Source organism: Netta rufina (assembly GCF_964035555.1).
Source record: "Netta rufina genome assembly, chromosome: 16".
Classification (NCBI taxonomy): Eukaryota; Metazoa; Chordata; class Aves; order Anseriformes; family Anatidae; genus Netta; species Netta rufina.
The window spans coordinates 1,945,685-1,971,236 of NC_140140.1; the positions used below are offsets into that span (position 1 = coordinate 1,945,685).

General features: G+C 38.4%; 1 protein-coding gene across 5 annotated transcripts in view; it reads right to left on the bottom strand.

Moving 5' to 3' along the window:
* The window catches only part of NCOA3 (nuclear receptor coactivator 3), an 85,196-nt gene that overhangs the window by 33,653 nt on the left and 25,991 nt on the right, over window positions 1-25,552 (bottom strand). The gene's annotated exons all lie outside the window — the stretch shown is intronic.

Here is a 25,552-nt window from a genome sequence, read left to right on the forward strand (position 1 = left end):
TGGGAATAGACATTAAGAGCTTTAGAACATGAAGATATGAGTTGGACCATATAAATCTGAAAACATAATTTATTTTTAACCACCTCTAACTTTTTATGTTTTCACGTGAATACATTAACTCACCTGATGAAAGCTTCTTTCATGCCTCACCAATATGTGACTTCAGTGGGAGTAGTAGTAGTAAAGACTGACAAAGTCTACAAGGGTGAGATATTTGCTTTGATACAGCTATCTAAAACTGGATCTAAACAGGATAGAAAGTTCATTATTTTTCTTCCTCTCACGAGCTTAATATATCAAATTTTAAAAAAGGTAAAGCACTCCACATTAGAGAAAGAATTTTAATTAATACTCTATCTTTCTCTGCCTAACTGAAATTAAATTCTGAAGAGTTCAGAAGTATCTTTCTATACTCCAGAAAAATTTGGCCACCCATATAGTATTTAAGCCTTATATACACGCTTACTTTGCATTGCTGTATCATAAAATAGGACCTAGAACATAAGCTGAAAAAAACGCTCGAAATTCTCAGGAGACAAAGCTGTTCAGAGCATAGGCCTCATGGGTACTTGGGAGGGAGGGGAAAATTGATGTCGATTCCAGGTTTTTGTTCTCTTTGTGTGTGTGTGCATGTATTTTTTCTTAATATATGAACCATCTCTCTTCTATTGAAACATCTAACCAACCTTGTTATTTAAAAAATGCAAAACATGCTTTTTTACTAATATTTTTTCATTATTTTAATATGGACCAATACATCTTTCTGATTTCTAGACAGAACTGCAAAATGATGAGGCACTTAAATATTGAATAGTATTGAATAAAACCATTAAAATACAATTTGAATTTACTAGGAAAAAAAATAGTGCATTTGATCTCAATTTCTTTTTATAAACTGAAGCAAAAACTTTGCAAATCTTTCAGAACTCAAGGCTAGAGACAATCTACTGACAAAACCTAGTTTTCACAGCTTAGCCAATGCTTTTGTTCTTATTCTTGAAACACTGAAAGTCATATACAGCAGTCCAATTTTATTTAACCATGCATTCTTGGCAAAACATTTTTATTAATATACTTAGAGAGAAAAACCAAATCCTTACTATCACTATTACACCAATTAAAGCTCAGGTAAATTAGCCGATTACTACATTTTTTTCTTCTTACAAACTACAGTAGCTCCTGTAAGATAATAGGGTGACAAAGATATTTTCCTGCATGAGCTGAAAAAGATGCACAACCACTTACCTTAATGTAATAATGACTAAGAAATTAGTTTTCCCTTAAAAGCAAGCAAGCAATTTCCCAAACATAGTTTCACTAGAACTAGAACTCAACCTGCAAGTTTTCAGTAGCAATGGTTAGCATTTTCTGGGAGGTATACACTGTGACACTTCAAAAACAGAGTGTACTTCTCAAGTTCTTGGTGAAAACAGGAAGTGTAATCAACTCAACCAAGTTTGTTTCACTAAATACACATGGTCTTTCCTCAAGACATCAGCAAGTCCAATTCCCTTTCCTGAAGCTCTGAACATGTAGTCAGCAAGTTGATCCTCCTTCCTGAGACTCTGACTGGATTCAAATGCATTTTTATGTATTATATGCAAGCAATTTTTCTGTTCTGCATTTTACTTTACCAGAATCTCAAGAAGCAGACTGCTTTCTGGATTCTGGAGACAATTTAAACACAAGTACAGTATTATAAATGGCATTAACTCACTTAGTGCTATGGCATTGCTATAATTGAATCGGACTCTTTTCATGGCAGAATCTTACTCATTTTCCAGAAACCACAGTTTATGTAAAAGATGTTTAGAATGAGAACAATCCAAAGTCAGAATTTTCCAAAGGAGCAATTAAAAACTAGGCAAAATAGCAGCAATTTCCTTGTAAAATCTTGTCCACTGGAAACTGAAATTTAGAGACAGAAGTCACTTTGCAGCTGCAAAATAAAATTTGGATGAAAATCTCTACTAACACCAAAAAACCTTCAGACAAACAGACAAACTGACTGGTTTTGACAGGATCAAAAACTAACTGTCCACACTATCAGTTTCTGACTTGTGATCTCTGTCAAGTAGATGCCAAGCTTAATGCCAGCTTTTGAACTTCCCTGCAAGTAATGTTCATAAAAGCATTCAGAACAGATGAATATGTTGCATTTTCTACAGCTATTATTAGTAATGTTTGTTCATCCCTGGCATTTACAATTTAGTCTTTGACTCTTGCATGTGAATTGAGAGTATTCATCAAATCAGTTGGCATGGAGATTGGCTGTTAAGATACCTTCTTATCTGAAGAAGTAAACATGTTCAAGTGTGAAGTTGCAGAGGTAAAAATATTTTTAATTACAATTGCAAAGGTGGAAAATAAAACCTAATTATTCCTTTTATATCTCCTTATTTAAAAAGCAAGCCTCTCAGAAGCTATGAGCAAGCTAGAATTTTTGCAATTATCTAAAAGCTTTAATCATACCTTTGTTTCCCCAGTTCTATTCTAGGATACTTTATTTGGGGAGATCCAATGTGATCTTGTTGGTGCTCAATTGCCTTAAACAGCACAGTCATTAATCACCTCGCCATTCATTTGGCATATCAGCCTGCTAACTTCATCTGCCATTTTCCCAGTGCTTGAATAATCTCCCACTATTAAGAGGCACAGAACTTCATCAGCAGCTGGAAACTGCAAATCCCTGAAAAGGACAGTCCTGGTGCCTGTGAGGATTTCTATACAGCTCTGTCATACTCTGCTTTTGTGGAAGTACTGGGGAACAGTAAACTATAATTGTTTCTATATTTGTATACAGTCTCCTGGGAGATACTGTAAACTTCTGATAGACCTCCCCTTTTGTTGGGTGGATTCTATGAAAGAAACCGTTTTCAGCCAGACTGACCAAGTGAGGCAAGTTCTTATCCTCAGCATAAAGACCTCTGACGTGAAAATTCCTGAGCATTAAACGCATCAGGTCAACTTCAAAATGTAATGGAACATCCTAGCCATCAACTGAAAGACCCTCTTTGATTTTGACTACTGAAAAGAAAACCCTAAAATGTCTGCCTTGCATGTTTACGAATGACACAACATTAGGTCTACAAAGTATGCAGCCGGTGGTGCAGCTTCAAGAATCTTTTATTTTAGTGTCAAGACAACATCCTAGGATTTTGTTTTTAATATATAAGAATGCAATTTGTTACACAATTAATGAATTAGTCTCTGATATTAACCTTGGAAAAACTCCTGTCTCTTAAGACGTTCATTGCACTGACACCTAGAAAACAATAAAATGCTTAATGAACTCTTTCGATTCTATTCTTTACAGTGCTTCAAAGACAGACCTTGATGTTAGCAGCAGAGTAATGCACAATTTAATGGAGAGAAACAAGCCTTGCCAGTGGTGCTCTGGGTCTGCAGCAGATGAGCTGACATAACATGCCACCCAAAACATGCTCACAGGAATTTCTTTCCTTCTTGCTAAACGTTCAAAGGCTGTTGTACAAAGCACGGCACCCCACACTACCAAGCCTCTAGCACTGGACAGAAGCACTGATTATCCCCTTAAGAAAAGCATGTCATAAATTGCACAGGCTGCTGTCACGAATTTGCAGACAGCTGAAATACACAGCACTTTCAAGGGCACAAACATTTGAAGGCATAGCATTCTGCTGTTACAACACAACAACAGAAAAAAAAAAAAGAAAGAAAAAAAAAAAACACAATAACAAGAAACGGCTTAAAGAACTTCGCTAACATGCTTAGACTAATCACGGCATCCTGTAAAACAACTAGAGATCGTGATGTATCCGTGAAATTTTTCCCTTTTGGGTGCTCTTAACTGAAAGGCCAAGTGCCGGGTCCTGTACCTGGGGCGCAATAACCCCAAGCAGAGCTACAGGCTGGGAGATGAGTGGTTGGAGAGCTGCCAGGCAGAGAAGGACCTGGGAGTGATGGTGGATAGTCGGCTGAATATGAGCCAGCAGTGTGCTCAGGTGGCCAAGAAGGCCAACGGCATCCTGGCTTGTATCAGGAACAGTGTGACCAGCAGGGCTAGGGAGGTGATCGTCCCCCTGTACTCAGCTCTGGTGAGGCCGCACCTCGAGTACTGTGTTCAGTTTTGGGCCCCTCGCTACAAGAAGGACATGGAGGTGCTTGAGCGGGTGCAGAGAAGGGCGACGAAGCTGGTGAGGGGCCTGGAGAACAAGTCCTACGAGGAGCGGCTGAGGGAGCTGGGCTTGTTCAGCCTGGAGAAGAGGAGGCTCAGGGGCGACCTTATCGCTCTCTACAGGTACCTCAAGGGAGGCTGTAGCGAGGTGGGGGTTGGTCTGTTCTCCCACGTGCCTGGTGACAGGACGAGGGGGAATGGGCTTAAGTTGAGCCAGGGGAGTTTTAGGTTGGATCTTAGGAAGAACTTCTTTACTGAAAGGGTTGTGAGGCATTGGAACAGGCTGCCCAGGGAAGTGGTGGAGTCACCATCCCTGGAAGTCTTCAAAAGACGTTTAGATGTAGAGCTTAGGGATATGGTTTAGTGGGGACTGCTAGCGTTAGGTCAGAGGTTGGACTTGATGATCTTGAGGTCTCTTCCAACCTAGAAATTCTGTGATTCTGTGATTCTGTGAAAAAGGAGGACTAGACCGCACACACAACTTAGCCTACAGAAGCAATGAAGTGCGTGACTGAAGTATGCTTTAAATGCACTGTTAATTTTAACTGGAAAATCAAGTAGCCAGCCATAAAAGGATGTTGCTACAAGACAGTACGGAGATGTAATGCAAAACACAAAATAGTTTCCTGTTTTTGTAAGTGCTTGCATTTTCTACACATGAGCGGCATATATAAGGAGCATGCAAAAAGGGAATTTGTTTGCTTAGAGAAAAGTAATTCTGAATGAATAAAAGAGCATTGCTACTGCCTGCTCAACTCAGCCATCTGAACACACGTGTGACTAATATGGTCCACAAGCAAGTATAAATTACCTACCACTACACCTCAGTGTAATGAGCCAAGAGGCACTCTTAGTGTTCCAGGTACTTGGAGGAAAGCTACTCCCATGCTTAGAGCTATAACCCTAAATTCACTGTTCTGACAGACAGGGAATCAGATATTGAGGGTGGTCAATGGGCTTCTGTCAAAATAGAACAAACCGTTTTGAAATGAAACTACATAAAATAAATTCATTTATTTAAAATTAGTCATTCCTAATAATCCTAGTTGCATTAACAGTACAGAAGAACACAACACCTGATTTCAATCTCCAGAAGAGAATCATAAATATAGCTTTAAAACTCTTTCAGCTGCACATACATTTCATACTAAAACTGCACATTCCTTTGGTGATAGTGTTGAGCCGATGATCTAAGATGATGAGATATTCGTGGGATGACACAGATTTTGCCATATTTTGCCAGAAATTTACAGTATATATAGGCACACATTCAGCTGAATCTTCCCCTCACTCAAGCAGAATGAAGCTATTTGTGACCTGAATTTCTTTTTGTACAGCCTATGTCAATTTGCCTGAGAAAAGGAATCAAAAGAGTAGCGGTCATTAGAGCTGCAAGGGAGAAAAGAATTGAGATGAGCATCCACATGTGTGCCACCGCAGTGGGACAGAGACAATGGCCTGCTTATAAGGCCTACATGGAGGATGTGGGGGAGGCAGGGGAGCAGGCTGGGTTTGTTCAGAATGTGAAGATGTGAATAATTCTCGAAAATGCTGTTAGGAAGCATTGCGTGCCAAAAATAAATTAGTCTAACTTCTTGTTCTTTTTTTTTTTGAACTGAATTTATTATTATTATTATTATAAATCTTAAGTTATGAAGCAGACTCAAACAGAGAGAAACAGGAAAAGAAAACACATCTTTACTAAAGAAAAGTAACCAGCTAGGTACAATGGACACATTTTATAAAAGCTACTAAACAAAGGGCTGAATCTACAGAACAAATAAAGCCTAGCACTTCTAAGGACCTCAGACAAAAAATATCGCCTGGCCAAAAACACTGGATTGGAGCCACAGAGAAATACCAAGGTAAAGACAAAAGAAAACCAAAAAGATCAAATTCTTACTAGAACTCACCAGCTGTTCACAGATTAAAAAGTAGACTTTGTAAATTAGACTTTGTAGATTAAAAAGTAGACTTTGTAAATTTAATTCCAAATTTGAAATAGTTTTCTGTGGGATCTTTGTAAGACCAACAGGAGTACTACTTAGAATTGAATTATCAGCTCTGAATACAGCTGCTAGAAGTACAAAAAGGCCTTTCAATCGTAAGCTTCATTTTTAAGATGACTTTTTCACTGGGAACACTAATTGGCACAGTAAAAATACTCAATATTATGATCACTGCAAGTCCCCAGTTATTTAAAACTTACAGGTTTAAATCATGAGTTACACTACATGAACTGAATCAAGATTTAATTTTCAACACTACAAATAATTTTGGCAAAACATTTTTCCACACTATACAAAGGCATATAGGCTATGGGAAACACATACTCTAAATTTTCTAGCACATTACTGTATTCTATTTATTTCTTCATTACATAACACCAGTTGTAGCTCCAGTTCAAACTATTAAACCCAAATATTTTAAATAGCTGTAAGTGGTGAAAATAAAAGGAAAAGGAAGTCAGCACATTAATCAGTTAATGCTTGCACACACATCTCAAAGATGGTATTATTTTCCTCTAAGATCAGTTGTGTTTAAAAACCACCCTGCAGCTCAGCAGCAGTGTGGAATATTAATTTACACATCTCCAGCGATATGTGAGGACATCTCCACACACCCCCAGCCCTCGAGATGGAAAGTGATTACACTGTCACTGTATGACTGTAGTGTGATGACAACAGCCAGACAGGGAGAGACAAAAATGATGCTGCCTCTCAAACGATTTCTGAATAATAGCTGCTGCACCTACAGCTTTTGCAGCAGAGAACAAAAACATCAAACCCCCCTCCCTGAATGGCTCCACAAGAAAGCTAAGGGGCCTTCCACGGGGAAAAGGTCAGCATTTCAAACTGGGAAGCTTGTCCACCTAGGAAGAACTGGAACGCCTAGAAAACCCGGTAAATCAAATGTAAACAGGAAATACAGGGCTAAAAAAAGAACACGAAGTGTGCCTTGCACCGAACTCTGATAGTAAAAAGATGTTTAAACACATGAGAAGCAGGAAGCCAGCCAGGCAGCCAGCAAACCTCCTCACGGCACAGGCAGAAAGTGGACACTCGGGGGAAATAAAGCCACAGCCCCACAAATCAATTTGTGCTGCTGGTCTGTCCCACTGAAGATGCTCGGGTGATTCCCACAGCCAGCATGTTCTTTGCAGCAAACTGGCTGGAGGAGCAAGATGTAGAAAATGTTAAGAACTCATGGAGGAAGTATTAAAGCAAACAGACACACCGGGTGTTGCTCAGTCACCAGGATACCCGTCATCTGCAAGGGGCTCAAACATGAATGCTCAGAACTGCCAGCTAAGCTGCACAGTCTGTCAGTACAAACTGCTGCTGAATCGGAGGACTGGCAGGTGACCAGTTTAACTGCTGCTGGCAAAAAGGAGGCTGCACGGACACCGAGGAGCTCTGGACCAGTGACATTCATCCCTTGACTGACTTCCATCCCTAGGAAGATGGTAGAGGCCAACCTAAAGAATAAAATCACTGAGTGTAAACAAGGTCTGCCACCCTGGCATGACCTCTGAAAAGGAAACCTGGTCTTAAGAGGGAAAAAATTGCCCTGAAAAAAAAAAAAATGAAAATCACACAGAATCACTGTGTGAGTCACATGATCCTCAAACTGATCTAACATTTCTTGTCATCGTGCATTTGGTACAACTTGAAAAAGATTTCTTTTTATATTTGAATTGCTTTAGTGCAGTGGCAGAGATGTATTTACCCATATAGCCTATTTTACTAAGAGAACTTGCAGAGAGACTCCTTTGCCAGTGAGAAATATAATTTTACGAAGAGGTTTGTTGATAGAGGTTTACCAGGAAGCCTCCCTTGTAAAAGATTAAGCCAAAGAAAAACTGCTAGGATAAACATAGTGCTATCATACCAAACATCTAACATTTTCTACAAGTCAAAGCTTCAAGCATTTATCGGCCAGAGGTCAATGAGGGAGGAGGAAAACAGGTCAGTGAAACCTTGAATTCTCCAAGTCCTGTTTTTGATGTGTTTGTTGGTTCTAGGGTTTTGTTGTTTGCTTTGTTCTTTTTTTTGGCCCACCTTTACAATTACATGTAATAAAAACTCACATTTCTCTCCCCAATTCTCAAAAAAATAAAAACAAAAATAAAAACAAAAACAAAAACAAAAATAAAAATAAAAATAGGTGGTTTCTAGATTTAAGCTCTTCGCTTTTCCATTTCCTTCTATCAAATTTCTGTGTAAACTGTTGATATTTTCAAATTTGCTTTTACAATGTTATGGGAATGGAAACTATTTTTCTTTTAAAACAAAAAGTGAAGAGGTGCTTTGCCTGTTGAGTCACTGGCACAGACAGGGTTTGAAGAGAAATGCCAAATAGAGTGAGATTGGAAAAAAAATGTCATTGTGGCAGCCTGCAACAGACATAAAAATGTGAAGAAAAAATAATTGTTTTCTTTGCTATGTTAACTAAGTATTTTAATATGAACAATATTAATAACTACATTATCTGTTACTTCTCTTTGTCTAAATTGCTCTTAGTAAAAAAAAAAAAAAGCTATTATTTAGATCATAGACAAACAAAAACAAGCAAGTGAACATAGAATAAATGTATTTTGGAGAAATGAATTAAGAGAAGGGTTTGAACATCAGTGCACCCTGAGAAACTACGCATAGAAGGGATCTGTGAAACAAAAACTACAGGCTGGTTTACATGGGAAACTAACTAGCATTATTATACGGATAAAACATCATACCCACGTTAGACCTACCTCCAAAGTAATTGGACTTAAACATCCTAACATTACATAAATTGCTTGGAGCACATGTTGAACTAGAAAGCCATAGCCACTATAATGACAAAAGCATAAAACTAGAGGTATGGTAACACTGAAACCTTTTACCAGGTAGGTAAACGCAAACATTGGTACAATAGTTATACAAATTCCTTAACCAGGGAAGGACGTTCAATCTTGTCAAGGTATTCACAAATCAGCTGTGTGCTAGTAACCTCTTTCCAGTCCTGTGCGGACTGCAAGTGAATGAATGTGCATCTGTGCAATATTTGAAACTGGAAAAATTATAGAAGATTAATCAAGTAAGCCACAAGAGAATATACTGCAAATACAGTACCTATACTGCAGGATACTTTTAAGACTTTAACTCTGTTGCAAAATGAGTTTTGCACACAATCCCTATAGCAATATTCCAGCACAAAACTGCATTACAGCATGCCAATTTCACCATGCTCCCTATTATAATTCACTGTTCGTTACCAGTGACCAGCACTGATAAAAATGAAGCTTGTTATAAAGCTTGTCCATTCTTGTTATTACAAAATGCTTTTTCAAACAAAGGATTTATATATGTGCTATGTCATTCCTAGCATCCATAATTTTGCATAATGATGCCTACAGCTATTTCATAAGGAAAATTAAAAACAAAGCAACATAAATTTATAGGCAGAAATATGCTCCCCTCCAACATGTACCTTACCATCCATTTCAGTTTGTATAAAATTAAGAAAGTAATCCAAAATCTAACTCAGAAAGAAAGATTCTCACTTTTAAGATCTTTATGAAAGCACTTAACTCTGTTGTTGACCACAGCACATACACACACACACACACACGTGTGTAAACAAACTCTGCTATTGTAGCAGCAACATTTCACAAAAATACCAGTCCTGGATATAGAGCAAATCAAACTATGCAGCTCCTCTGGACAGAAGCACCACCAATTATTCTACCCACTAATGCTTTCTTCTCGTAGCTTTTTTAAAAGGCCAATACCACACAAGTCTCTGTATCAAGGCAGTTACAGTATCTTCCTCATTCTTTCCCCATCCCACCCCAGTCCCACTTGGTCAACTGTTGTGTTACAACGGGGAAATAAGACTGTAACTACCACAGGTGAGGGCAGGCAGGAAAGGACAGCCAAGCTTCAAGTCTCTGCACAAAATACCTTGTTACCCTCAAAAACAAATTAAAATCATCACCACCAAGATCACAGTACATCATTGATCACACGGGTTTCTAGCACGGTAACACAAAATATCTCAAGAAAAATCATGTAGAGAAGAGCCTGCTGCAGTATCTTCCTCTACAAAAGAGGTATCTCTGTACAAAATACTGGCTTCTTGGACATGTGCACATGGGGGAATGAACAGAAGAAAGTCTTTACAGGATATAAGTATATAAATGTTGTCTGATACAGGAAAATTAACATTCCTAAGGGATCCATTTGCCCATCATCCTACCAGTACTCCACAAACAGCAGACAAATTATGAGGAATTATTGCTACAGAAAAAAAATGGATTTTCTGACTTTCTTGTAATACACAGACATTCGCAGGTAGTTAAAAACAATCACACTGGGAAAACTACTCTAACTTTTTATTTATGTTTTTAAGAAGATATTTTCTGCTATTCATACAGCTTATTTTGTCTGCAAGACCAAATTTTACTAGACATCAGCTTAAGGTCCCCATGGGTCTGTAAGCCCCTAAAACAAAGTCTGCTTTTCTGCACTATGTTTGTTTCAAAATTTTAAAATGTCATAAATCAATGCACTCATTTCTTTAAATGAATTTGCAAAGCTTTTAAGAACAGTAGTCAAAATCTATGGATTATTTAAAGACCAGCAAGCTCAATAAAGAGATGTATTTTTTAATGTCATCTTACTTTGTCTTGTTTGTTGTCTGTATGATTTTTATCATGCCTGGTTATGAATTAGTAGTATCTTGAAATGATTAGAACAAAGTACTCCCTATTTGAAGCTCAGCAATTCTATGGGGAGGAGTTATTCTACAATTATGACCGCAGATTTGACTGAGGTTGATCCAAAACAACAGAGAAAACACAGTAAATCTGCTCAGCCTCTTAGGACTGTTCAAGATCAACTACTGCTTAGAATCCTGCTGCTGCCAAACTGGAGCAAAGAAATCCCATCTTAGATCTCCAATTTTTATCAAAGTGGTCCAGCAAAGTCTGAAGTTCCAAACTGGCTTCAGACCTGCAACTATGACAAAACATATGAAATATTTCTTCATATGTCAACTTGCGCAGCTCTCTCCTGTTCTGTTAAGACACAGGATAGCAGAGAACTGCGGGCAGAAATATCCCGCTCAGATTAGGATTTCCCTTCTGACTCAAAAAAGTGCATGTTTTGGGGCAAACAAAATCCTAGACTCCCAAAGGCTGAAAGAAGCCTGAAGTCTGTGTTAAAACTTGCACTGATTATGAACATATGTAAGGGTGACAGATCTGAGTAATACTGGATTTATAATATGAAATCCTCAGCCTTCCTAATAAACAGATTTGAAGATGTATCAGAGAAATACTTCATTGACAACTACCTTGATATTGCAAGCCAAAGAGATTCTGGCAGATGAGATTCTGTCAGACATTTTGCTGCCCACTGGCAGCAGGTAGATTGGTGCATCAGCCAAGAGGTTTCCTGCGATCTCATATGGAAGAACTAAGAAGCCAAAGAAACCAAGGTGATCTCTATGGATGGAAAGACACAGCAAAATGCACACCTCATCTATTTTGAAGAGATTTCATATGGTTGAAAGCTAGGACAGATTTTAATAAGTCATTAACAATACCGGAAAAAAAATCAAGATTAGTGGTATGACTGTCCTCAGATTTCACCTCTTTATTACGAATTTTTAGTAGTTTATGAACACAAACAAATGAAAAGGCTATAGTGTTCAATTCTACTTTTACAGTAACAGAAGAGTAACATTAAAATGTTACCAGAGACCATCATATGACCATAAAGAAAATTTATAAAGAGAGAAGTAGCAATATAAAATTAGGAGTAGTTTTCTTCTTTACCATACTCAGCCACTTCATCTTGAGGAGTCACCCACAGTTTGGAGTTCCCTGGCACCAGACCAATGCAATCTTTTTACCACTACACTGAGTTACTGAAGTAACAGGAGTATAAAAATAGCCCAGCAAACTGTTTAGACTAGCAGAAAACTTATTAAATAAGAAAATAATTATTTTTTCCAGACAATTCTCTCTTTAAGAGGATTATTAAGCAAGAATAATTACATACACAGTTTTGAACATTTCAAGACAATCACGTCATTCTTTACAACATCTGAAGCAAGTAGAACAAGTTTTTCATTTGGCTAAGGTACACAAACTGTTTAAAAAGATATCCAAATGGCTACCAAGAACTTTGTTCATCACTGAAAAGATAATGCTTTTTTCTTTCTAAAGTTCTCCAAGAGAAGCTTTTTATTTTAATAAGAAATGGCTTTTTTTATTGTATTTGATTGCATGATTTCTACAAAATGTGTTCATTCAAAATAATCCAGTGTATTAAAAACACAAATTCTTTACTGAAGTTTACCAATACAGCCAATAAGGAAAGAGCATTTTTACACTTTACACATTTAATGTTACTCTTACTGTTTACATTACAGTGCCAGTTTACAAGATGTTAACACTGTGCCTAAATTTGATATACAAAAAAGTCATTATGGGTTTATTATAGTCTGGATTCTCATTTTAATGAGATTTAACATCTTTAGAACAAAACGTTCAAAGCTGCAAGACATATGCTGAACATGTGCATACATGTAAAGCTTTGAAACCTGCTTAAAAACGTGAGAATGAGTAAAGCTCATGTTACCCTTGATAAATGTCAGCTGTCAGGAAATACAGCCCAATATACACTACACTTTCCACAAACTAGAGCCCAGAAAAATGCAATTTTTACTTCACTAGCTGGATATAATGCATTATACATGGCAACATTTAGCCAAGGTCAAAAGTTCAGTGTTTTCAAATTTTAACCTCCAAAGCAGGGTATTGTTACACAGATAACATCATTATGCTGAAATTAATGGTAGTATTTCCAAAATCTCTGCTACACTCTACTATACACATTCTACCAAAGTGGACACATTCAACAAAGCTAGTCCAAAAGAACTTGAAAAGGAAAAAAAACGTCGTTCATATTTCCACTTCCAATTCTGTATTTTTTACTGTCCAATTTTACAATTTACATAAAAATGCAAACACCTTCTCTTCCATATTGATGAGACTGATGTACAGGGACAGAGAAAATCATTACTAGCTGAAGGGATGATGTTAAGTATTGTGTTCAGAAAAGTCAAAAGCAAAATAAGCTGAAAAAGAAACAAAACCCCCTTTTATTGTTGTTGTTGACATGAATAAAATGTCTTGCAATCAGAGACTCATTCAACAGCATGAACCTGAACATTTCCTGCTGTAGTAAATCACTCATTATAAAATGCTAAAAGTATCCTATAGAAATAACCCAGGTACAACAAACTGAGCAGAGCTGAACACGAGCTGCACTGTAAGGGTGAGTTGGGGATCAGATTGTCTCAACTGTCCATTAAGAAATATTACTTTTTGATGTGATAAAACTAGGCCAAGCATCCCATCCCTATCTACAGTGCAGTCCTCTTAAAAGCTGTTCCTTCTCCAGTTCCCCTATTTGAAACCAGATATAATTGATAATTTTGTGCATACGAAAAATGACTTCTACACTACCATTGTCAAGCCAAATGGGGAAATGGACTTTAAAGATTTCACTGTGATTACCACATTAACAAGCATGTTTCTTCTGTTGCAGCCAAGTCTGAAGCACTCTGACAGTCTTCTGTGATTTTTTGTGAAAAGTGTTAGCTAGTTTTCCTGAGCAGGTTAAAAGCTCAGCATGTTGAAAGATGAAACACTCATGTGATATCAATGCCCTTCCCTCTCTGTTGTAATAAGTATTTTGATCTATTCTAATTTAGTATATTTCCACTGAGATTTTCAGAAGCTTTTACCACTGATCTAGGGCTGTTTCTGATAATTCAGTGAGAATTCTATCCCCAGCTTCAGTAGGATTACTAAGGCCAAACGTAGTATTTTTTCAGAATTTTATCTTCAACAGGAAGAAAAAAAAAACTTTTAAAGGTATATTTTTATTAAGCTCAACTAGAAAGATACCATAAATATGTCAAAATGAGTAGAAAGGCTCAGAAGACCTAAATTTTATTGACAATTGATTATTTGCCAGGCTATTTAGAAACATAGGTGTGTTTCTACACACAGCCAAGAAAAACAGATATCTGTTTGCTCCAAATGCAACCTTTAAGCGTTTTCTGGTACCAGGATCTATGTTAAGCCTAGTGCCTGGAATGGATTGATTTCTGCTTAAAATGATCATTCTACTTGATGTTTTAAAAGAATGTCAATAATAACTTAATATAATTATGTCCTTCAATGTTCACATTTTTTATTTTAAAAAGACACAGAAAACTGTCCAGCACTTACTATAGTTATAGTAAATAATCTAGATGACCTTTCATCAACCACATTGAACACCAGTGCTGAAAAACAGAACAATAACTGCTGAAAACAGTGGTAACCTAACCGCTGCACTTACTACAAATATTGCAGTATCTGTAGCAGTGTAAACATCAAAACATCCCTTAGCTGAGAAGGTGATTACACTTATCAGAGCAAACTATCACATTTCAGCAAAATTAAAAATAACTCTTCAGATCTTATAGCATAAGAAACAGTGAAAGTATGAAAAAGTCCCCTTGCACATTTAGTTTACAGTATTCATTGTACCTGCTCTGAAACCAACATTGGTAACGTGAAATTTGAACTGAACAAACAAGGTAGAAAATCTTATGAAAAGGCTGTAACCTGGACTAAGTGAGCCATTAATACCAAGGTGTACAGCTCTGACAAGCAACTTTTGTACATGTATGTTCTGTTTCAAAATAAGAATCTAACATTACATACTGGTTAACTATAATTCTCATAACAATGGCTCCAATAGCTTCCTTCACAGACACATTAGTAAATATATCCTATATTAGTGCAATAAGCGTACACAACAGGACAGAAGAGGCAGTAAGGATGACAAAAGTGTCAAATTAAATAAGTACTACAGTGTATGTACTACTGACCAGGAAAAATATCCCATGAAGCAGAAAACAGATCATTCAGGTTACTCATAACTGAGTAATTCCAAAGTTTGAAAGCATTACAGAAGAGACACAATAGTTCACTGAGAAATTCTAAAAGCCCATTATAAAACTGTACTCAGTCTTTAAATTATATTTTTTAATTTTCCTTTTGTCTTCACAACTTTTAGGAAAATCGCTAGATTATTTCATTCTAAAGTGAAATCTGCAGGCCCAGTTTAAGTGCTCTTAAAACTGACTTGAAGTTTTGTTTGGATGAGAGGTAAATTTCACCCATACACCATGAAAGAATTAAATTCACTCTCTGTGAATGGTAACAGCCTTGGATTATGAAAAAGCCAGAAGCCCTGCAATTTTGGAATAAACAAGTAGTTATTTCTACTTCTTTAGAAATTCCACGTCTTTCCTACCTCTACATGTTCTTTACAATTCTAGGATCTTTGCAGACCTCTGAATGATGAGCAGGGATTTATTCTTGTCTTTGGCCAAGTGAGGACATTACCACTTACTGTCCTGCCATTACTGCATGGCCAGCTACTTGCTGACAAATTGCTCATTATTAGCCACTAAAATGTCACACATCATGGCAAAGCATTTTAAGCAAAATGCAGCTGGTATCTTCAAACACCATTCTGCAAACTGCAGTGGTTCAGGACTGACAAGTAACTGTCAGAAAGTACAAGCAGCGCAGAACTTCTTCCGCTTCTCATCAGAGAGCCCAGGACACTACCAACAAAAATTGTCTTAGTTCTGCTAGTTGATAAGACAGAAAAAGTCTTTAAAAACACCTGGGAAAAGGGTGATTTTTTTTTGTTGTTATGACTGCACTTCAAAGACACAGAATTAAGTGTCTAAAAGCAAAGACTAATATTGATTTCACGGCCAAGCAAGGTAAATTTTTCCTAAATTCTGAGCCAATAGATGACTAGCAGCCTTCCAAGTTTCTCAGAGGTTAACCTGAAACTTTATGAAAACTTAAACTGAAGAACACTATGAGGCTAGCATTAATGGCAAGTTACTTAAATCAGTGCCATTAAACAGTATTAATGTTGCTCTGACAGACCATAAAAGCAAGGAATGAAGAGAATCACAACTTAGAATGCTCTACTTTCAGAAATATCAGAAATGTATTCTGAACATCTAAAGGGACATAATAACGTCACTTCAGAATACATTTCTATTAACATTAATATTATATAATCATATAATAACAGGAAAAGAAAAGAGTAGTGTGATTTCCTTCATAACAAGATAGCATTTTTGGCTCTGGAGTGTTCATTACCAATACCCATTTTAACAAAGGAACGTAGGATTCATCACGCCACACCATATCCCAGGCTTGCCCTATGCAGGAGTAGAAAAGGGTGGGCAGACAAATCTACCAAAGGGTAGGTTTGTTTTCAGAAACTAGTAGGAAACTAATAAATATCACAGAATATTCTTTAAGTACGAATTCTACTAACTATAGATACTCTCCTACTTAAAAAAAAAAAAAATGCTTTTTAGTATACAAATAACTTGTCTGATATCACATGCCTGCTAACTGTGTAAGTAAAATTCTTTTTTCTTTATCAATTTTAAATGCGTTGGCTTTTCATTTTAGGCTGTCCCCACGTCCCCATTGTCCTCCCCATAAAACACACAAGGCTCCAGTTTGTTCTTATGCCACACTGTTATTCAGCTTCTGCAAAACTCAAACATTTATTCTCTCTCCAAATGTTTTCTTCTGTCTCTTACAGAAGCCTTAAGAAAGCTTCACATTGATCTTAATTTTCTTCATTTTCAAATTTAGAATATTTCAAAACAGATTCCTTACTGACTGAAGTCCCCAATTCTAATACTGTCACAACGGAAGAAAAGTGATGTTGACATGGGACCCAGGAGGATGACATTACATGGGTGGCGGGGAAGTAATGTGAAAAATAAAAAGAAATTCAAAGCAAATGGAAAGAACTGTCTAACCTGCTTTAACAGTGCTGTGGGGAGGAGAACAGGAATGACAGCTTTTGAAATAAAAAATCACCTAATGAGAATTTTATATAAGAATCTAGAAAAGAAAAAAAAAGAGAAGAGTTATTAATAATTTGCTACATATGATTTTAAAATATTAATTAAAAATTCCCAAAATTAATATTATGAGAAATGCCTTTATCTAAAGGGGTATTTTTTCTATGAACTACACATAGAGATCAATTCAAGCGGATACAGTGACCATCACCGAATTCACAATTGCCCTTCCTCCTTCATTTGCATAGCCAGGATAATTCAATTCTGCCCTGTCCATTTATAATTACATTAAAAAGGCATTGAATAAAAAGCACGATTATTTCTCCTACTGTAAGACATAACAAATTCCTCCTGTAAATAAAACAAACTTGATTTTGTAATTTTCCATGTTCACATGGCCCTTTTTCCTCCCTAGGACAGATAAAGTTAAACCTGGGGAAAAAAAATAGGTAGGAATTGCTCATTTTCCTATTCTCTATCACATCACAGCCTTGAACTTAACTATGAAGGAACATTGACAGTTGTCTGTTCCACCAGTGGTCACAGAAATATGTTTAAGTAGTAACACCCAAAAAGAAAAATACTTGTCCTCTGTTTTCACAGCATCGATACCAAACAACTACAATAGCATGTGGAGCCAGCAAGACAAAAGACATACCACTTTTGCTGGCAAACCCTTTTTGCTCTGAATCTATTTACACTTGTCCAATCCTTAACTTAGCAGGACACTCCCTATTTATACCTTGAGATTGAAAACTGATGGCTATAAGGACTCCGGCCTTACTATTATTTAAAATATTACTGTGTTGTGTTTTTAGTTTACTGATCTTAAAAATAAAAATGTGCATTTCTACTTCTGATTGGAAAGAGTGAACAACAGACATTGTGAAGTGATCCATCATGAAGAAATTTTAATACCACAAACTGTAAAGTTGATCTCTTTTGTTGTCTTAGCCTTCCAGATAGAGACTTCAGCAGACTACGTACCACAAATGATTGAATTCAACAGTTACGGAGCACTTCAGCCAGCCTTCTATCTTCCTTCCTGCATCTGTTCATGGATGTTGTCTATTACTGAAATTCCATGTAAGCTGAGAAATAACCAGTTAGATTATACTGATTATCTTCCTGAAGGACATGCATTGTTTGCTTAATAAACATCAGAATGAAAGTTTAGAGAAATCAGAGCTAGCAATGACTCGAGATAGATAAGAAAAGCTTTCCAGAACACACAAAGAAAAGCAGAATGTGAATGGCAGAAAGGGTTCTTCATTAGCATGTGGAATTTCTTTGAACAATCCTGTCTTGTCCAACCCCCACCCCCAAGACCCCATCCAAACAACCAACCTAAAAACAGCTTCAAACTGTGCTGGAAATAAAGCACACTCTTCTAAAAAAAATACAGAAAAAGTATTCTGGTCTGCTCCTTCAGTAGAAATCAGTAAGCGAAGCTATTTACTGTCCTTGTAGTCTGAGAAACTGAGACTACTTCAAACTATAACAGAAGCTAGGAACAAACTGACTGTAAGGGCGTATCAACCCACAGACATGCAAGGGGGAGAGCTGTATAGATAAGGCAACCTAAGAAAATTATAAAAGCAAAAAGTCCTTTCAGCTACAGCAACCAATTCCTATACTTACTGCATTTTTCAAGAAAGTGTGAAAGGCCACACACAACTCACAGAGGGATGTCTGCTTCACCATGATCACACCACTTTATTCTATCTGAAAAACACTGATGTCTACACTGTTTTGTATATTAAAAGAAAGAATGTATATATATCATAGACACTGAGGTAGACCCTGACTCCTAAACTCTGTGCCAAAGAAATGAGACAGTGGATATGTACACTTCAGCTTAAAGGAATCAGTATGTCCACATCTTATTTTTTTTTTTCAGAGATGAAAATGAATACACTGAATTTATTTATTGTGTTTCAAAAAATTGCTACTATAAACCTGCTCCAAGGCTAGAGCAAAACAGGACTTGAAAGTCCATTCAAAATGTTCTGAAGACCTCTAGACCTGATCACTGTACATCTCAGAACAGGTTACATCACCACACCCAACACAGCTCTTCCAAGAGGGGGTTTCATTCCAGAAACTCAACCCATTTTTGTTGTAGAAGACCAAGAGTTCACTCATCACTGGAGATCTGCAGCAAGTATGCCAACAAGACTGCCTTCAGAGATGGACCTACTGAGGCTGCTTACTGCATCCCACCATGCAAGGCTTGGACTGCAGATATTAAGTTTCACCACTAACTGAAATGTAAATAAAAGCAGAGAAGACAGAGATACAATGATAATGATTTAAAAACAAACAAAAATTTACATTCCAAATACTACTGTTCTGCTGTTTTTCAGTGTCATTTGTGCCTGCACTTACAGTTAGGAGCAGATTTGGGTGGAAATGACAACCTTTCATACGAGATCTCCAAGTGCAGTTCACCATGCAACTCCATGACGAAAGCCAGGAAACTCAGGAGGATGAGCCAGCAGAAACTTGAAATAGACTACAGAAGTATCGACAATGAGTTTTGGAATATAAAATCATTTTCCTATTTCAGAGGCTGTGCTCTAAAGTCTTCTCTCTAAATCATCCACCCTTCCTTCACTAAAACAGGACAATAGGAACTGTTTATGCTAGATAACAAATAATGGAGGAAAACACCTTGGCATGAACTTCTCCTTTTCAAATTTCCAATTCACAGTCTGGAAATAGTGAAGAAAAAAAAATCTAAAAGTGCAACTCCCAAACAATTGGCAATTCACCCTGAGGAAACTTGAAAGATATAACCAACCTCCAAATCTACCCTGAAGAAACATATATAGAACTCAGCAGTTTATTTTCAGTCCAAGAGTACTCATTTAATGATTTTATGTTACAAAAATGCACAGGCAGTATTTCTGATACCCCTCTTTCTGGCCATTTTTATTAGAAATAAAGGCTATACTCTCCTCATTTTCAGCACTTCACTTTCAGCCTATTGCCACTTCACCCAAAATAGGATACTTTGAAGTTACAGGATGTGCAAATGTAGTGAAGTTAAAGTTTCTGTGGCTTGAAAGACGTTTTTTTGGTTGTTTGGTTGTTTTTTGCTGGTTTCTTACCCCGCTTCTGGCATAGGTATTAATGTTTGTAGAGATTACTCGTTTCTAACACTAAAAGGCATGTGCATCCAACACTACCCCGATGCAATAGGGACACTTAAATGGCACTTGAGAAACAGAGTTCACAAGCATTTCTGAGTTCCTGACAATTGTTACTCCTTTTTCTTTTAGAAGAGTATTTATTCTATTTCACTGTGATATGCAATATGATTTGTGACTTCAGTGCAGCTCCATTGTGAAGGCAGATGAACTGCCATGAAACTGACAACGAGAAGCAGACAAGATGCACACAGGCGCAGTGAGGAGAGAACAAAGAATCATAGGGAGTGGGAGAAAATAAACTATATAATAGCTGCTGCTCGGGAACACTAACTGGAACAAACAGGGAGGCCACCAACTATCATTACAAGCGCATGTTTCTTTTGCTGTTGCAAGGAGAATTGCACACAAGAGGGGGCAGGGGATCTGCTATTAATCATATTATATTCTTTGTTCCCTTGATGCTGCTGGCAATGCTTCAGGAGACTCCCTCAATTCCCAGATAAAGCTGTAGCAAGTACAGCGCTCATGAAGAATCCCGGACCAAACCTTCTCTCCCTGGTCCTACTGTGCTAACGCTGCCATAAACTAAACACTTCACACCCGAAAAGCTTAGTGTACTGAATTTAAAAAGAAGAAAAGAAAAATCCAGATCACAGCAGTTGAGGGCTTGTCCCCACCCTAATCTCTCATTAGGAAAATGAGCACACTACATAAATCTGACGAAACTATTTGCAAGAACAAGCCACCAGAGAGGTGAAAACATCAGCCTGAAGTAGTCGGGAATCGAGTTTCTTTGTTGAGGAAGAGTTTTGAATGTTATCTCTGAGTAAGGTGCTGAGTGACTCCTTGATTAAGTGGCACTTAAAACTCAGTGAGTTGAATGCTCCAGCCAGAAGAGCAGGCCGCTACCTGTGCCTGGGAGCGGGGGAGGGAGAAAATGGCAGCTGATGCAGCAAAGTAACCCAGTCAGCTATTCTTTTGTCAGGGAAAAGACAGACATGTTTGAGGGGAAAGAAACGTGGATTAACTAAATCTCGTATTCATATTTCATCGCAAACGTAATGCTGCTTTAATTTGTCTGGTTTGGCAAAGCTACAGAGGGAAGGTGAATTTACTTGACCACAGATATTTTTGATTTTTTTGTGTGTGACAAAATCTGCATAGTATGAAAGTGACACGCACGCTAATTGGGTCCAGAATTTGTTAGTCACCCTACCCAAATAAAAATCTGCAAGATGGCTACCATGGGACTCCGGCACTCCGCAAGTTGGCAGTGACATTGCGCAGGCACTTCTTCTTTCCCAGGAAAATACAAATTATTTTGTTTAAAGAAGACATAAAAGAACAGAAAAACAGCTACAGCTAGGTGAATGTGCGTTTAACACACCAACCTGGGAACTAACGAGGCATTTCTACCTCAGATTTCAGTAAACAGCAACCACTTCATTTTTAATAATAATAAAAATTAAAAAAAAAGAAAAGAAAAAAAAAAGAAAAAGCCCAAGCCCCGTTTATTAAGCAGCAGAGTTCCCTGCAGCCAGCACGCCGCTGTGTCCGATGACTCATCCTCCCTTCCCTAGTTTCTAATTAGCTGTGATAGCATCAATTTGGAGTTTGGGGTTGTTTTTTAAAAAAAAAAAAAAAAAAAAAAAAAAACACGGTGGAAACTGCCAAACGGACGACCCGCCGTTCACCGACCAGTTTGCGAGGAGCCGGAGCGGCAGCACCCCAAGGGCCCCTCAGCGCCCCCCGGGCCCTCCCCTCTCCCGCTCCGTGGGCCCGCAGGCGCCGGGCCCGCTCCCGCTGCCCCCTCCCCGGGCGGCTGCCCGCGGCCCGGCCCGGCGGCGGAGGGGAAGGACGGGCAGAGGAGGGGGGGGGGGAAGCCCTCGCTGGGCTCCGGGCCCGAGGAAGGCGTTCCGCCACCGCCGCTGCGGGGTCAAAAGTTTAGCCTGGTTTCCATTTCACCTCTCCGCGCCCAATGGCAGAGCGGCGGCGGCGGCCAGGACCGCGGCCCTGGCTTAACTCCTTGCCGCCCGGCCCTGAGGAGCGAGGAATGAACCCAAAAACTGGTGAACAGGGCGAGTCAAGGGCTTCTCGGCCCCGCAGGATTGCTGCTAGGCGAAGTCCCAAGGGCTCTGAACCGGCCCTAGTGCGACTGACAGCAAAGAGGAAGGGGTGACCTTGGTAGAGGAGGGCAGAATGGGCAGAAAGGACTGAGGCGTGCAGCGAAGCCCCGCAGGGTTTGCTTTGCCTCTGGGGCAGCCGGGGATGGGCACTGACATAGAGCAGCACGGGGCTGCCCACTGCTAGTTCTCCGCCTCAGGACTTCTCCCCCAAAAGTCACCCTCCATTTACCCTGAGAAGGAGGGACAGTGTAGGGGTGGCTCATCCTGTGCAGTCTTGGACATGAAAGCACTTACAAACCCCCATCAGGCAGGATTCAAAGGTGGTCATCTACCCTGGATTGCCATATATGTGACAATATAAACCTCATTCCAAGATTTATTAATGACTGGCCAACGGGACTAATGACAGACTAACAGGAATGAGAAGCCTCAGGTGTGTTTGACTGAGGGATGGATCCTATGGCTCCCTGGCACTGCTGCTTACAGTATCTGCCTCGGGTGCCTGTCCCAAATTTCACTATGTTGTGTAAATACCACGTATGTTGCAGTGTGCAATCCACAGGAGAGGGCTGCTGTTGGGATGGTTTGGTGATGGATGCAGAGCAACTGATTAGCAGCACTGTGAAAAAATGATAACTATTGACATCCTCTGAAGGAGGTAGCTTGACCTGCAAAACACAAAATTATTGGAATACAGCAATATTAATCACAGCCAGAACCACGAGGGGCCTTTAAACGGGTATATGAATGTCTTCCACACCTGAGAAACTACAATGTGAAATTTTATCTGGTTTAGATAGAAATGTAGAGAAATTAGAGGTAGTGGTCCCCCAAAATACAGTAGAGCTTCAAAAATCCAGAATGAAAAAGTTTAGGTAACCTAATTTCTGGATTAAGATCAATTCTTTAGATTTATGAAGTCCACCACAGTATGCAGAAATATCCGGAGAAGTCAGACCTTCCAATCAGGGCCCGAAGTAGCACCAAGTCCTTTAACCATCTGCTCAGTGCAGGAATTGAGGTATTTCCTTCTATGAAACTCTTGGCAATGAAGAAAGGAACTTTCTGCAGTTAATAGAGCACCCCCTGAATATGAACCCATACAGTAATGCTCACATATCGATACTGTATTCTGCTCCCCAGAATAAGTTTTAGTAACTAATAAAATCAGAAGCTCAGATATGACTGAGCATGAAGAGAAGCTCCCGTCCTGCAGTAAGTATATCAATGAGCACTTTTGAGCAAGCATCTAGTGTTCTGGCTTTGGCTGGGATGGAGTTAATTGTTGGAGTAGTTGTGGGTTAACCCGCATCCAGCCACAAAAGTAGAAAAGAATCTGAATGGTCTGGACACCACACATTTTAAACAGATTTTCTTGTTTTGGCACATAAAAAGACAATAAACATCCTAGTCTCTTCTCATTGCAGGATTAGGGAGCTAGAGGAAGAATGTGGAACAGGTTTCTCGTTCCACTGTATGCTTCCATTCTGCATTAACAATCTTAGGTTCTGTCATCCCCTAATCAGCAGTTCTGGTGTAAAATTGTAATGGATGAAATTAAGACAAAAGCTTTCCAGAGTCAGAATTATCATCACAAGCAATGCAGTTTCATCACAGGCACTACTGACTCAATGCACCAGTCTGTGGGAGTATCCCAAAATCTGTGCCCAATTTTAATCTCTAGGAGATTGATGAAAATGTTGAATGAAGATCGGAAATACTGAATAACACGGGAATAGCAACCTGTAACTGCATTCTGCTTGATCTTAGAAAGCTGGTGTCAGTGACACTTAAGCAGATAGCAAGGGATGTGTCACCCCTTCATTGGCCTCACATGCTCTGGGCAAGAGGACTAAAAGCTTTCTAAGGGATGATATGGATGAAAAGTTCTTGGTCTGGTGCATTAATACACAGAATATAATAAAAGGTAGCAGGAAATGGAGAAAAACATGTAGTTCAGACATCTGTTAGGCTAAGTATCCTAAGACAGCAGAAAAGGGCAGGGTTAAGTAGAGACCTGAAGTAAATGATCGGCAACTGACTGGATACCAAGTGGAATGGAAAGTCACAGCATACACTTACAGGGTAGACAACATGGAATTAAGCTTTCCATTACAGGCAGCTTCTAACAGTAAAGCCAGAAAACACTTGAGAACATGTATCTTAGCATACTCTTGTTAATCTTTCTGCAGAGATCTCAATCAGAATACAATTGTGAAGAGGTAAAATGGGCAAACATGCCATCAACATGCACAAGAGGTTTATGCTGAAGATGCCAATTAAAGTAGTACTCAGTTTTTCAAACCCTGAAAACAACCAGATACCAGATTGTTTGAGATTACGCACATGACAACCTAAGGGAAAAAAACATTAGTCAGGTGGCAGCTATTACTAATTCTCCACAAACATGCAGTTTGAAAATTATCTTACCCAAGAAACTCAGGGCTTTGACAGCACTTCAGAATGGTGAAAGATATTCATGTCTCAGCCCTCTGCATAGGTCCCAAGGAAGAATAAAGACATAAACAGACATTCTTCCAAACAGCTATGCCAGCTGAAAATACTGCTAGCAATCTTCCATTTTTATAAACCCAACGCACAAAATAGTTTGGGGCACAATGAAGGAAATAATGCAAATGCTCTTCAAAGCTGCTCCAGGAATCAAACAACAGTGATTCTGCAATTTCTTAAACAGGCACAGATAGATTCTTCTCTCAATTTATGCAAACAGGCATATTAGCTCAATATAGCAACTCTGTGGTTAAGCTTAATGCCTTGAGAGCTGTTAAAAGATGTAGTAAGTGATTAGAATACATCAAAAAGTTAAAGGCATCATGAAAATCTTGAGATCAGACCTTACTACCAGGCTTTTTTTTTTTTTTTTTTTTTTACTCCAGCTCAAAAAGGATAAGACACCAGTGGAAAAAAAATACTTAACACTATTTTCACAATTTAGATAGTTTAAAAAACCGTTTTGCCAAGAGCAATTGAAGGCTTAATTACATATATAAAAAGCTATTTTCCTCTCAGTAAAAAGTTGTTTTTTTTTTTTTTTTTTTACCTTCTCTAAATACTATGTCTTTTCAGCGAAATTCTTTTAAACTGAAGTATCACAAATAAATTCCCTTTTTATAAGATGGCCTCATTTTAAA